The sequence below is a fragment of the Microcaecilia unicolor genome, chromosome 5, assembly GCF_901765095.1.
Source record: "Microcaecilia unicolor chromosome 5, aMicUni1.1, whole genome shotgun sequence".
NCBI classification, from domain to species: domain Eukaryota; kingdom Metazoa; phylum Chordata; class Amphibia; order Gymnophiona; family Siphonopidae; genus Microcaecilia; species Microcaecilia unicolor.
The window spans coordinates 237,865,207-237,880,442 of NC_044035.1; the positions used below are offsets into that span (position 1 = coordinate 237,865,207).

At 46.8% G+C, this 15,236-nt stretch overlaps 1 protein-coding gene across 2 annotated transcripts in view; it reads left to right on the plus strand.

Moving 5' to 3' along the window:
* Positions 1-15,236, plus strand: part of ATP6V1A (ATPase H+ transporting V1 subunit A) — a 233,077-nt gene that overhangs the window by 106,101 nt on the left and 111,740 nt on the right. The window lies entirely within an intron of this gene.

Genomic DNA, 15,236 nt, shown 5'->3' on the forward strand with positions numbered 1-15,236 from the left:
CAGGGAACACTCATTCCTCAGCAGCATGTTAGCATTTTGAGTTGTGACTATGGTAGGATGGCCATTTTGTTTGGGGGGGGGGGGGGGGGGGGAGGGGGGTGGAAGCACTATTTCTTTACATTACTTTCAAATCATGCTATGGCATCCACTAAGAGCAGGATATCAGGCAAGAATACCATGAAACTATATCCACCCCAGGAAGGGGGATACAGAAGTGAGGCATGTCATCTCATTCATCTCAGAGGAGATTAGTTGGAAGTTACAGCCACACTTATGGGAGGGTAGCTGCAACCTCAGGCCTTGATCTGGGTCAGAGGTGTTATGACTTACTAGTTACCTATTAGCCTCATGGAAACTGATATTGTACACAACATTTGCATTATTAAATAAATACATTTACAAATGGGTACAGGTGCCCTGTTTATAATACTTAGGTCGAGCCCTGAGGCGCCGTCTCACTGCTCTGATCATGTCAGGGCTCTCCTGCTTGATTCTGCGTAACCTTCGCCGGAGGGACTCAAGGTCCCTCCGAATGCCAAATCTTCTGCAAGATATAAGTTTGTGAACCAGGAGTCAGGGGATGGCCCTTCTTGCCTTCAGCACACAAATTCATTTGGAAATCAAATAGGAGAGACTCACAGCACTGATTGGGGGGGGGGGGCATTACATTGGTACAGGTGATGTCATTGAGGTGGACATGAGGACAGAGAGTACCGTTTGTGTGCAGTATTGTAGGAATGTGGGAATGTTTTTCCTTTCTAGTACCTAGATTCTATTAATGAATGTGCATGTGCACATATCACTGATTACCCTTGAATGCAGACTACAGTTTGTGCTTACATTGCTGAGGGAACTCTTATATGTGTAGCTACAGGAAGGGGCCCTGATAGCCCAGGAAGTGGGGGAAGCAAACACTTACCTTTCCAACCTGTCCCTTATTTCACTCCAGGCTTAGATGGAGAAAGTCCTGGGGGCATGTGGTGGTGGTGCCTAAACAGAATTCTTCTGTGCTTGATGCACAGCTGCCCCAATCACAAAGTTTCAGCCTCGCTGAAATTTGGCTCTCTTTGCAGCGCCATGTTTCTCAGTGAACAAGCATTGGAAAGTGTGCATCGCCTTATATGGACGCCCATGCATGATGGACGTCCTTGCATACACACTTCCATATATGGAAGACCATCCCATATATGGACGATGAGTCAGCACGTGGACAACCATGTCATATGGATGTCCATGACTTGCATGGACCGTTGTCATGCGTTCGGGGCCTTATTTGTATGAGTACGTGTTCACCTGTGCGGAGTCTTTCTTATCTGAATCATTATCAAGTGTGCAAACCTCTTCATATATACACAATAAAATATGTATGTTCCTTATATTTCCCTCAGCTGCCGAAAGACAGGCCCGCTGTCCTTCGGTGGCCCTTGCAAGATGGATATCCTTCGGCAGTTCTCTGAGACACATGTCCTTGTTCCTGTATTTTACACTTATGAATGTTCTTTATATTTTCTGCATCTGGCTGTCCGCAACTACATGCACTGTACTTACGGAACAACCAGGTACATCAAAGAAGTCCAAGGTATAGTAATAAGTACGTCTTTCTCATAGAACCGCCGAAGGACGTCCCTGTTTCCTTGTGTGGTTTCCCTTGTTACCTTTCACTGTTCAGAGAGCCGGTTGTTGCCAGCCTAGCTGCTTTCCTTGATTACCTTGCTTCCGTGCAGCTGTGTGTGTGTGTCTCTGCCTGCCTTTCCTTTTCCTACCTGGCTGTGTGTGCTGGCTGATTTCTGGTAACATTATTTGTTTTTCCCTTTGTTTGCTTTAAACCATTGACTGCAGTGTAAGCCCTGCTTCTTTCTGACTTGTGTATTAGAAGCAGCCTTTCCCTTTAGCCTGCTTTAACTATTTGTCTACTGTCTTTGTCTCCTGATTCTTGTGAGTATTGCTCCTTACCTGATTTGTGTATATAAAGGCAACTTTCCCTGTTTGCTTGCTTTTCCCTTTGTTTATAGTGTCTGTTATTTGACTCTGTGGCACAGCCTTGTGTATTCTTATAAGTGGCTTCCCTTTACCCTTGAGTGCTGTGTGGCCAGCCTTGTGTATTTCTATGAGTGGCTTCCCTTTACCCTTGAGTGCCATGTGGCACAGCCTTGTGTATTCCTATGAGTGGCTTCCCTTTTTCCTTGAGTGCCTGGTTGCACACCCTTCAGTATTCCTTTGAGTGGCGTCCCTTTTTCTTTGACTGCCTGGTGGCACACCCTTGAGTATTCCTTTGAGTGGCTTCCCTTTTCCCTGAGTGCTGTATGGTACAGCTTAGAGTGTTCCTATGAATGGCTTCCTTTTTTCCTTGAGTGCTGTGTGGCATAGCCATGAGTGTTCCTTTTCTTTGGCCCTGTGGCCTTGTCTTGAGTTTTCCCTGTGTGATTTCTGTTTCAATCCTTTCTGTGAGGTTTCTGCTTTGCGTTTGAGTGGGTTGCTCTTCCTGTTAGCTGTGACTACTAGCTCAACCTTGAGCTGCCTCTCTGTGTGGCACGAGTGGACAGCTCTTCCATTTAGCTGTGACTACTAGCTCAACCTTGAGCTGCCTCTCTGTGTGACACGAGTGGACAGCTCTTCCATTTAGCTGGGACTACTAGCTCAGCCTTGAGCTACCTCTCTGTGTGATGTCTGTTTGACTTGGTTAGGACTATTCATTTATAGCTGTGGGTCTAATCCCAGTCCTGTGCTGCCTTCCTGTGTGGTTTTCTTATCTTTTGTTTGTGGTTTCTACCATGTGAGTCTAAGTGGGGTTGTCTTTTCCCCTTCAGTTTCTTTGTGCCTGTGTGTAGGGTCTTTTGACCCCTTGTTTGTGGCTCTGTTTAGTGCAGTGTGTGTGCACTGCTTGAGTAGTACTTGCTCAAGAGATTCCGTTCTGTTTCTTTTCCCTTCCCTCTGGTATGATTCGGTTCTAGTTCGGCCGTGAGGCCCATACGCTTGAACTCTACAAGTGGGTTCCAGATCGGCCTTGCGGCCCGCCTGAGTGGTTTATCTACCTTTTTTGGTGGTGCTTGTTGCTTGTCTTGAGTGCGCTGTGTCTATTTTGCCATGTCTGGTATCTTGTTTGTATTCAGTGCCTGGTTCGCCTCTGCACTGCGCCTCCCCAAAGGACTTGTCTGCTGCAGCCTGGCTGCAGCCCAAGGGCTCACCATCCCGGGTTTCGTGACAGGTTAATAGGATTAGAGGGGAGGTTATTAGCTGCTATGAGGGGGAGAAAAGGTAAAACTGTATTTTGGAATTTGTTATAATGTATGCTATGTGTATGAAACACTTTGTACCATTCTGATTATCTTTCTTTAGTGTTAAAATAATTTTTATAAAGAAAAAAGGGAACCAAAGATTTTCCTTAAAACAAAAAATAATAATAATACAAATGAAAGGAAGTCACCAGCCAGTTGCATTTTAAAATAAGATTCCAGCAGGAAAGAAGCAACTCGGGATCTGTCCTTCCCCATTTGGATTTCTAGCCCCCCTCAGATAGGGTAAGATACAGCAGAACTATGCTTCAGTGGTGGACGTTCATACCAAATCTGCATCTAGGTGTCCCTTTTACTATGCTGGAATATCAGTCTGTCCTAACATTTACTTCCAACACTCGGTGGGGAACTCACTTGGATTTGCATCTTATCCAAAGTTTAAAAAGACAAAGGTAGTGCTCTGTATGCGATAAAGGTACTGCCCTGTATGCGAGTATGTTGTGAATGACTTGCATGACAGTTTCGTAGCAGCAGGGTGGTTTTCCATCGCCTTCCTAGTTATCATTATTTCTCAACTAAGGTTGGGTACTCATTTACCAACAGGAAGTGGATGGATAGCTAAGTAGGCCGGCTACCTGACAGAAATCCCCTAGCTCAAGTCATGCACTCAGTAATTAAGCAACTTTTTAATTGCAGCACGTGGCTTCATAATGGCCTCAAGACATGTGGTAAAGTCTGAAACAGTTATCCATATCAGTGATTTGAGCCATATTTTGTGCCCTTTGAGTTTTTTCCAAGACAGCTTAGTATCAATTCAAATGGACAGCCATGTTGCCTTGTTTTATGTCAGCAAACAGGGATTGCGTCCCTTCTTCCTTGCCAGGAAGCAACAAAGATTTGGGACTTTGTCACTGGCATTCATCCAAGTACAAGCTGCTTGTCAACATGGCATTCAGAACCAGGTATTTGACAGGTTCAGTAGAATTCTTCAACTACACAAGTGGTCCCTGAATCAAAGAGTTCTGTACAACATCTTCTAGGTAGGGAGAATTCTCGGGAAAACCAGAAAAGCTGTTACTTTCATTGTTCAGTATTCCATTTTCCTGTAACTCACAAAGTTAGAGCTATAGCTACAGTATGTCAGTAGCCCCCCTGAGATCAGCCTCTATAGATTTGTAGGGCATTATTGTAGTCATCAGCCTATACACATTCACATCTCATTATTGTCTAGAACAAGACTTCTGATTAAACAGCTGTTTGATCAGACAGTCCTTCAAAAACTTTTTAAGCTTTAAAATCTAACGCCACCCCCCAGGCTGTCCAAAAAACCCCAAAAACAGTTGGTTATGCCTTGTTTGTGTAGGTCCTTCTGTTTTATCGCTTTTTGTTTCAGACAGCCTGGTAGCTAGGGATTCTTATCATTGTGAATATAGCATACTGCTTGTCCTTGGAGAAAGTGGTTACTCACCTGTAGCAGGTGTTCCCTGAGGAGAGCAGGATGCATATTCACACTGCACCGCCCAACATCCCTTGGAGTTGAATACCATCCAGCTTTAGTATTAGACTGGCTTGGTCCTGCACGATGATGGTGGGTGGGAAGACGTGTGCATGTGAGATAGCACACTTCCAAAAGCTTCAGGAAAATAATGCTGGGTAGCATCTCTGCACCAGGGTCCCACCCCCATTGATGACATCAACCATTAGTATGAAGATGCATCCTGTTGTCCTTGGAGAACACCTGCAGAACTAACAGGTTCTTGACTGGCCTAGTGGAACTAAGGCAGGGGTTCTCAAACTTTTTCGGTTCATGGCACCCTTAGTTTCCAAACAATTTTTCGCAGCACCCCCCCCCCCCCCCAGACCACATGAGTCCAGCACACCATTCCCTGCAAACCCTCTCCTCCCATAAATCCAGCACACCTGTACCTTCCCCAAATCTTTTATCACTAGCTACCTTCCTTCCTGCAGGTTCAGGATCACTGCTACTTCCTTCTCCTTCCCCCGCCGCCGCTGCAGTGCTTGCAGCTTACATTTTCGAGCTGTCCGCGATTCACACAAGCAGGCACTCTGGGGCCATCCCAGTCTGAAACGCCCAGCCCTCTCTGATGCATCTTCCTGTTGTGAGGGCCGGACGCGGCAGAGGGAAGTCCCCAGAGTGCCTGTGTAAATTGCGAATGGCACAAAAGCACTGCAGTGGCGGCGGAAAAACCAGGAAGCGGCAGATTCCAGACCTGCGGGAGGGGAAAGTAGGTAGTGATGCTGGATTATGGGCAGCAGGAGGGAGGTCAAGATGTGCCACGGCACCCCTGAGAGTTTGCTGCGGTGCACCAGGTACCACAGCTTACAGTTTGGGAAACGCCAAACTAAGGGAAAGAAAATTTGGTAAGACCCAATTTCTCCTTTTTATTTCAGACCGCCTGGTAGCTAGGGATCCTTCTCAGTGTGGATCTTTCATTCTGCTTGTCCTCGGAGAAAGCAGTTACTCAGCTGTAGCAGGTGTTCTCTGAGGACAAGCCAGTCATAATATTCTCACAACTGGTTGACGTCATCCAGGCTCTGTAACTGCTTTCTCGAAGTATAAGTAGGCCATAATATTCTCACAACTGGGTGGTGTCATTCAGTGGAGCCCCACTGACATAACCCAGTTTTGAAAATAATTGGCCTGCTGTCCTCTGAGAACACTTGCTAATGGTAAGTAGCGTCACTTTCTCTGAGGACAAGCAGGCTTGCTTCTTCTCACAGCAGAGTAGATACCATCCCACATCGCCTGGTTCTGCAAGTATGCCATAGAAAAATCAAGAGCTTTTTGGCGCGCAGGCAGCGCTCCAGTGCACATGCGTGAGTACCTTCCCGCTCGCAGCGTGAATGTGCCGGTTCAGTTTCATTTTCTCAACGTGAGAAGCAGCGGCTTTTTTTGCTTGCTCCTCACACGTCTACTACTACTACTACTCATTATTTCTATAGTGCTACTAGACGTACGCAGCGCTGTTCACCTGAACATGAAGAGACAGTCCCTGCTCGACAGAGCTTACAATCTAATTAGGACAGACAAACAGGACAAACAAGAAGGGAATATTAAAGTGAGGATGATAAAATAAGTGTTCTGAACAAGTGAATAAGGGTTAGGAGTTAAAAGCAGCATCAAAAAGGTGGGCTTTTAGCTTAGATTTGAAGGCGGTCAGAGATGGAGCTTGACGTACCGGCTCAGGAAGTCTATTCTAGGCATATGGTGCAGCAAGATAAAAGGAACGGAGTCTGGAGTTAGCGGTGGAGAAGGGTGCAGATAAGAGAGATTTACCCAGTGAACGGAGTTCTCGGGGAGGAATGTAGGGAGAGATGAGAGTGGAGAGGTACTGAGGAGCTGCAGAATGAATGCACTTATAAATCAATAAGAGGAGTTTGAACTGTATGCAGAAACGGATAGGAAGCCAGTGAAGTGACTTGAGGAGAGGGCTAATATGAGCGTAACGACACTGGCGGAATATTAGTCGTGCAGCAGAATTTTGAACAGATTAAAGAGGAGAGAGATGGCTAAGTGGGAGACCTGTGAGAAGCAAGTTGCAATAGTCTAAGCGAGAAGTGATAAGAGTGTGGATGAGGGTTCTGGTAGTGTGCTCAGAAAGGAAAGGGCAAATTTTGGTGATATTATAGAGAAAGAAACGACAGGTTTTAGCAATCTGCTGAATATATGCAGAGAAGGAGAGGGAGGAGTCGAAGATGACCCCAAGGTTATGAGCTGATGAGACAGGAAAGATGAGAGTGTTATCCACAGAAATAGAGAATGGGGGAGGAGGAGAGGTTGGTTTAGGGGAAAAGATAAGAAGCTCAGAGTTGGCCATGTTTAGTTTCAGATGGCGCTGAGACATCCAAGCAGCAATGTCAGACAGGTAGGCTGATACTTTGGCCTGGATTTCAGCTGAGATTTCTGGTGTGAGAGGTAGATCGGAGTCATCAGCGTAAAGATGATACTGAAAACCATGGGATGAGATCAGAGTACCAAGGGAAGAAGTACAGATGGAGAAAAGAAGAGGTCCCAGGACAGATCCCTGAGGTACACCAACTGACAGTGGGCTAGAAGTAAAGGAGGATCCACTAGAGTATACACTAAAGGTACACTGGGAGAGATAAGAAGAAAACCAGGAAAGAACAGAGTCCTGAAATCCAAGTGAGGACGGCGTATCAAGGAGTAGGCTGTGATCAACAGTGTCAAAAGCAACAGATAGATCAAGAAGGATGAGGATAGAATAGAGACCTTTGGATCTGGCCAGGAACAGATCATTGGAGACTTTAGCAAGCGCTGTTTCAGTTGAATGAAGGGGGCGAAAGCCAGATTGAAGTGGATCAAGAATAGCTTGAGATGAAACCATAAAGCTGTATGTCTCTGTTGATCACCCCACCCCTCACCTATCCACACCCATCCTGTTAGAATATCAATGATATGTTTTGATGTCCCCATGCATACCTCCTACCCACCCCCATCCTCCCACCGCGTCAGACTGTCATAGTAATGCTTGAATGTTTTCACTTATATACACTGTCAGCTAGCACATTTGCTTATTTCCGATCTGACGAAGAAGGGCAACCTTCGAAAGCTAATCAAGAAATGTATTAAGTTATGTCCAATAAAAAAGGTATCATCTTATTTTCTTTTCCATGTTTTATTTTGTTTGATTTCTATTTATAACCTTAAGAGTGGACTAACATGGCTACCACACTCAAGGCAACGGCGGTGAACAGCACGTTCAAGTATCTTGGATAGGAAAGGGAGGAGGGAGATGGGGCGATAGTTGGAAGTACAGGTAGGGTCCAATGAAGGTTTTTTAAGGAGTGGTGTGACTACGGCATGTTTGAAGGTATCAGGAACAGTCACAGTGGAAAGTGAAAGATTGAGGATATGACAAATAAAAGGGATGACAGTAGGAGAGATAGTGTTAAGTAGATGGGTGGGAATAGGATCAGAGGAGCAGGTAGACGTCTGGTAGAGAGCTGTTTTTTCAGTGCCTTTCGGCAGTTTTTGCTACCCGCTCCTCTTTTTCTTTTGTTCTGTCTAACCTCCCCTCCCCCCCCCCCCCCAAAAAAAAAAAAACCCCTTAGACTCTTGAGCCTTTTGCTCATGTCTAAGTTTCTTTTCTTTTTCGTCACGGGCCATCCTTAGGTCTGCTTAGTCTTGTCTCCTTTTTTGTGCCTTCTTCCCCCTTTTTTAGTCAAAATCACGACTCTTAATTTAGCCAAAGCCATTTTTCCTTTCATGTCCACGAAGACTCCCAGTGGCTCAGTCAGGTCTCCTTTTTGTGCCTTCTTCCCCCTTTTTAGGTAAAATCACAACTTTTAATTTAGCCAAAGCCATTTTTCCTTCCATGTCCACAAAGACTCCCAGTGGCTTCAAGCGTTGTACCCAGTGCAACCAGACCATCTTGATGTCTTCAGTTCCTCGGGTCCGACCATAGCCCTGCCAACTGTGTACTTTGTCTTTGTATGAAGAAAAGGACCCTGGTTTCCCGAGAGGCTCAACATGAGATTTTTGGAGTCAGGTCCGGTTCTTCGGCATTGGCATCAAGGTCGGAGGTGTCGACATCGAGTGTTGCGCCAGCATCGGGAGTCATGGTTGGAATGGCTGCTTAGAGACCCCGAGACACTGGAAGCAGTGAGGTGTCAAGTGGGTCTCCACGTGCCTCGAGGCCTCCTGCTATGCAGGCACCATGAGACCATCCATCGTCGGACACGACCCCAAGGCGACATGAGGATTCGATGTCGTTCTAGTCAGCACTGAGGAGCCTGGGTGATATGCATCGGGCGAAGGCCAAGAAGCACCGTTGCTGATCTCCATCGACGCTCTGGTATGCTGAGGGATTCAGCACCCAAGAAGCGTCAGTGCTAGGAGGACCGCGTCCCCTCTATACTAGAGGTGCTGATGCATGCGTCTCCAAGCAGCCGAGATCCTGCTTCCTCATCAGCCCCGCAGACTCTGCAGCCTGCTCCCAAGCCAGCCCTGTAGTCTTTCCCAATGGTGGCCCTCAATGAGCGCATCCAGGCCTTGCTCTTAGCTTCTGGATGGCCTTATGCAGCGATGTGTGTTGGTATCAGGGGTGCTTGCACCTGCTATACCGCCTGCTGCGGCCCAGCCTATTCCTCAGCCCGCGGTGTAGCCTCCAATGCCAGCGCCACTTGCAGCCCCGGTGTTGACTACCACTGAGGCCAGCAACCCTTCGACATCGGTGGAGGAATTTTCGCCAGTGTCGAGATGGGAACTGGCTTCTCAATGCCGCTCTCGAGGATATGGGTCCTCGGCATTGAGGCGGGCTCGGTCTTGGACATCCCTGAGGGAGGTGCTTTCCAACACCAAGGAGGAGCGCTCATGGTAATCGGAAGAGAATCCCAGGTACTTTTCCTCCGACGAGTTCTATGGGATTCTTTCTGAGCCCTCCCCACCACCTGATAGGAGACTGTCTCCACCTTAGAGCCTCTCTTTCACCTCTTTTGTACAGGAAATGGCTGAGGCCATTCCATTCCCGTAGAAGTGGAGGATGAACCCAGGGCCAAGATGCTCGAGGTCCTGGACTACACCTCTGCTCCAAAGGAGGCAGTGATGACTCCTCTCCACGAGGTACTCAAGGAAGTCCTCGTTAGGAACTGGGCATCCCTTCTATCTGTCCCTGTGGTTCCCAAGAAGATTCACACCCAGTATCGGATCCACGGGGAAACTGGTTTGGTAAGGTCTCAGTTACCTCACGATTCCATGGTGCTGGATGCCGCTCTCAAGAGAGCCAGGAGTGCTAGGGACTATGCCTCGGCTCCTCCAGGCAGACTCTGGACTCTTGGGAGAAAAATGTATCAGGCCTCTATGCTCATTGCCCGTATCCAATCATACCAGCTCTTCACAAGCATGTACTTGAGGAACTCAGTTCGGCAGCTGTCAGATTTGGTTGATGTACTCCCTCTGGAGCAGACTGAGCCGTTTTGCCATGTGATCAAGCAGCAGAAGGTATGTTGCAAGTTCTTGGCCAGGGGCACTAACGACACTCCTGCGGCTCGCCAGCCTGCTCAGGCTCAGCCCCAGCGTGCTCGTTCTCGTCAACAGCGTGCGCCCAAGGCTCCTGCTGCTCCCCAACAAAATCAAGGGACAAGCTTTTGACTGGCTCCAACAGAGCATAGTCGTAATTAAAGTGTCCGTCCTGGATGACTTGCCAGTTGGGGGAGGTTAATGTTTTTTCACCAAAGGTGGCCTCTCATAACCTCCAACTAGTGGGTTCTTCAAATAGTCTGGCTCGGATATACCCTCAATTTGCTTTCAAAAACCTCCAAATTGTCCACTGAGAGCCCATTCTTTCAGCTCTCAACAGAAGCAGGTACTTGCAGAAGAACTCTCCGCCATTCTAAAGTCCCACGCAGTCGAATCTGTTCCACCATGGGAAGAAGGGCAGGTATTCTATTCCAGGTACTTCTTATGTTTCATAATTTTTATTAATTTTTATATACTTATTACAGAAATTATCATACTGCAAAAGTGTAATACAGCCTTTAAGTAATTAGTAAGAAGAAATAATAATTAAGCAAATTGTCCTAAACAAAGACAAAATATTGGCTTCCTTAGACCCCAATAAAGGGGGGGTAGGAATTAGTGAAGATAACACAGTCATAACATATAAATGAAAAATTTGGTTCCGTTAGTCCCATATATATCTCGACTCTATCGTTGTTTATTGTCTAGGAAAGTCTGAAGCTGATCAGGCATATAATATATGTATTTAACTTGATTTAACCTGATGACACATTTACAGGGGTAAGCCAGGAGGAAAGAACCTCCCAATTCCAATACTTTTGACCTCATTGAGAGAAACTTTTTTCGTTTTTCTTGTGTAGATTTAGTCACATCCGGATAAAGCCAAATCTTTTGGCCAGCAAAAATACGGTTAGTTGATTTAAAATAAAGACGCATTACTGCATTTAAATCCTGTTGGAATACAAAGGAAATTATCAACGTCCCCCTTTCAGGTGATTCTTCAATTGTTTGCTCCAAAATGGCTGTGACATTTTGTAAGTCTATAGTGTTCTCTGTTCCAACTTTTTTCATCGTGCTTGGTATGTAATAGATCTTATTCAAAGGGGGAAAAACTTCTTGGGGAAAATTTAAATTTTCTTTTAGATATCTCTGGAACATATCTTTTGGAGATTCTCCCAATATTCTAGGAAAATTCAATATTCGGAGATTTAATCTCCTATTAAAATTCTCTACTTGTTCCAGTTTTCTTCTGAGTTCCATATTATCTTTTACCACAGCCATTTTAAAATCCTCAGTTTGCTTTGTCTCTCTCTCTAAGGCCTCGATCTTAGAAGAAAAATCTTGTTTTGCCATATCTAGGGAGTTTTTCACTTCCTGTACATTCAAATTCAAAGTCTTTACCTCATCCGATGATTGTCTCAGGGTTTTTTCTATTTCCAATAACTTCAGCCAGATCTTACCCAGGCTCACCTCCGTCTCTCCTGCAGCTGCAGATATCTTTACAGAGTTGGACTCCCCTCTGAGCTCCTCGGAATAACCCTTTCCGGGTTCTGAGAGAAACCCCGTCCCGCTCAAGGCAGTTGCAGGGCAAGGAGGCGTCGTAGAGAAAGGCGGGGAGAGAGAAACTTCTATTTCCTGCGGGGGGCTTGCTTCACCGATCCCTCCTGCTAAGGACTCCGCTCCGCTTCTTCGGGACAATGTGGGGAAGAAGCGTTCCAAACCTCCGCTTGCCGGTGTGGACGTCGTGGGATGAAGGGAAGTCCCCCGAGTCGTCCCCTTACGCTTGGTATGCGGCATTTAGAAAAAACAGGTAAATAATTCAAAATTCAGCAAGTAGTAGGCAGGAGCTCGCTTCCAACACCTCCGCTCACGGCGCCATCTTGACACGCCCCCTCCAGGTACTTCTTTGTGCAGAAAAATACAGGGGGGATGCCTTTTTGCCTCGCGTCAGCTCCCAAGGTCTTTACAAAGTGTCTAGCAGTAGTCGCAGCATCGCTACGCAGACTGGGAGTTCATGTGTTCCCTTATCTCGACGGCTGGTGAAGAGCACCTCGGAGGACGGTGCTTGGGAGTCCATGCGGATGACTATGCAGGTGCTGGAACTACTAGAGTTCGTTATCAACTACCCCAAGTCCCATCTCCATCCGGTTCAACAATTGGAGTTCATAGGAACCCTGCTTAATACAAAGACTGTCCGAGTCTACCTCCCAGAGACGTGTGCGGACGACCTTCTTTCCCTAGCGTCCAAGGTTCAGACATTGCAGCACAGATGTTGAGATTGTTGGGCCACATGGCTTCCACAGTGTACGTTACACCCATGGCACGCCTGCAAATGAGATCTGCTCAGTGGTACCAAGCCACGGAAATTCTGGAGGATGTCATCCAAGTGTCCCCGGAGCTTATGTGCTCTCTTCGATGGTGGGCAGTTCGGTCCTATTTGTCCTTGGGACTTCCATTCCAAATTCCTTAGCCTCAAAAAGTGCTGACCATGGATGCATCTCTCCTGGGATGGGGAGCTCATCTAGATGGGCTTGGTCCCGCCAGGAAACAAATCTTTAGATCAATCTTCTGGAGCTTCAAGTGATCTGAAATGCTCTAAAGTCTTTCAGAGATTGGCTGTCCCATCAAGTTATTCTCATTCAAACAGACAATCAGGTTGCAGTGTATTACACCAACAAGCAGGGGGGCACCGGATCTTGCCTTCTGTGACATTGGGCTTACCAGCACGGCATGCTCCTCCAAGCCACTGGCGGACGTAAAGAACGACCTGGCCAACAGACTGAGCAGAATAATGCAACCTCATGAGTGGTCTCTAAATATGGACGTAGCCCACAAGATCTTCCGAGTGTGAGGTACCCACTCGGTAGATCTTTTGGCCACTCAAATCAACCACAAGTTCCCTCAGTTCTGTTCCAGGCTTTGGGCACATGACAGACTAGCATCAGATGCCTTCCTTCTTCATTGGGGCCTTCTGTATGCGTATCCTCCCATACATCTAGTGGGAAAGACTTTGTTGAAACTCAAGCAAGACTGCGGAACCATGATTCTGATCACACCCTACTAGCTGTGGCAGATGTGGTTCTCTCTTCTTCTGGAATTGTCCTCCGAAGAACTGTGGAGATTGGAGTGTTTTCTGACCCTCATCACACAGAACGAGGGATCGCTTCTACATCCCAACCTCCAGTCTCTGGCTCTCGCGGCCTGGATGTTGAGAGCCTAGAATTTGTTTCCTTGGGTCTTTCAGAGGGTGTCTCCCGAGTCTTGCTGGCTTCCAGGAAATATTCCACTATGAGGTGTTATTCTTTTAAATGGAAGAGGTTTCCCATCTGGTGTGACAGCAAGGCCTTAGATCCCCTTTCTTGTCTTACACAGACCCTGCTTGAATACCTTCTACACTTATCAGAGTCTGGTCTCAAGACCAGCTCCGTAAGGGTTCATCTTAGTGTAATTAGTGCTTATCAACAATGTGTAGAAGATGCGCCTATCTCTGGACAGCCTTTAGTTGTTCGCTTCATGAGAGGTTTGCTTTTGTCAAAGCCCCTGGTTAGACCTCCACTAGTGTCATGGGATCTCAACGTCGTTCTCACCCAGCTGATGAAAGCTGCTTTTGAGCCATTGAATTCCTGCCATCTTGAAGTACTTGAACTGGAAGGTTGTTTTCTTGGTGGCTGTTACTTCAGCTCGTATGGTCAGTGAGCTTCAGGCCTTAGTAGTGGATGCACCTTATACTAAGTTTCATCTTAATAGAGTAGTCCTCTGCATGCACCCTAAGTTCCTGCTGAAGGTGGTGTCGGAATCCCATCTGAACCAGTCGATCGTCTTGTCAACATTCTTTGCCTGACCTCATGTCCATCCTGGCCAAAGCAGCTTGCACACCTTGGACTGCAAGAAAGCGTTGGCCTTTTACATGGAGCAGGCAAAGCCCTTCAGACAGTCCGCCCAGCTTTTTGTTTCATTTGATCCCAACAGGATGGGGGTGGCCATTGGGAAACGCACCGTATCCAATTGGCTAGCAGATTGCATCTCTTTCACTTATGCCTAGGCTGGGCTGACTTTGGAGGGTCATGTCACGGCTCATAATGTTAGAGCCTTGGCTGCGTTGGTAGCCCACTTGAAGTCAGCCTCCATTGAAGAGATTTGCAAGGCTGTGATGTGGTCTTCCATCCATACATTCACATCTCACTACTGCCTTGAGCAGTATACCCGACGCAACAGTCGGTTTGGGCAGTCAGTGTTGCAGAATCTGTTTGGGATCTAGAATACAAGTCCACCCTCCTAGGCCCGTTTTATTCTGTTCCATGCTGTACTCTCATCTAGTTTGTATATAGTTTCAGGTTAATCTATGTTAAGTCCTCATAGTTTGCGAGGCCCAATTGACCAATGTTTGTTGTTTTGCATGAGCCTGAATGCTAGGGATTCCCCAGCTGTGAGCAGAAGCAAGCCTGCTTGTCCTCAGAGAAAGTGAAGATACTTACCTGTAGCAGGTATTCTCTGAGGACAGCAGGCTTCTTATTCTCACAATCCCGCCCACCAACCCCTCTAGGAGTTGTCCTTTTATATTTCTAATTGGTATATTTTGCTTTTGTATTAAACTGAACCAGCGTGTTTGCACTGTGGGCAGGAAGGCACTCACACATGCACGATGGAGCGCTGCTTGTGCTCCAAAAAACTTTCGATTTTTCTTCGGCATATTTGCCGAACTGGGCAACCTGGGATGGCGCCTACCCAGCCGTGAGAATAAGAAGCCTGCTGTCCTCGGAGAATACCTGCTACAGATAAGTATCTTCGCTTTCTCCAGGGACAGTAGGATGAATATCCACATTATCCTGCCCTCCTCCCGTTGGTGTTGTGTTCTGTTAGCTATAGTATTAGACTGGCTTGGTCCGTATGACAGTAGCAAGCAGGAAGGCATATGTGATATGCTGTCCTCAAACACTTCTCAAAGTTGTTGGAAAGTGGTTCCTGCACAGAGTTCAGTCAGATAACATCAGCCATCACAGTAG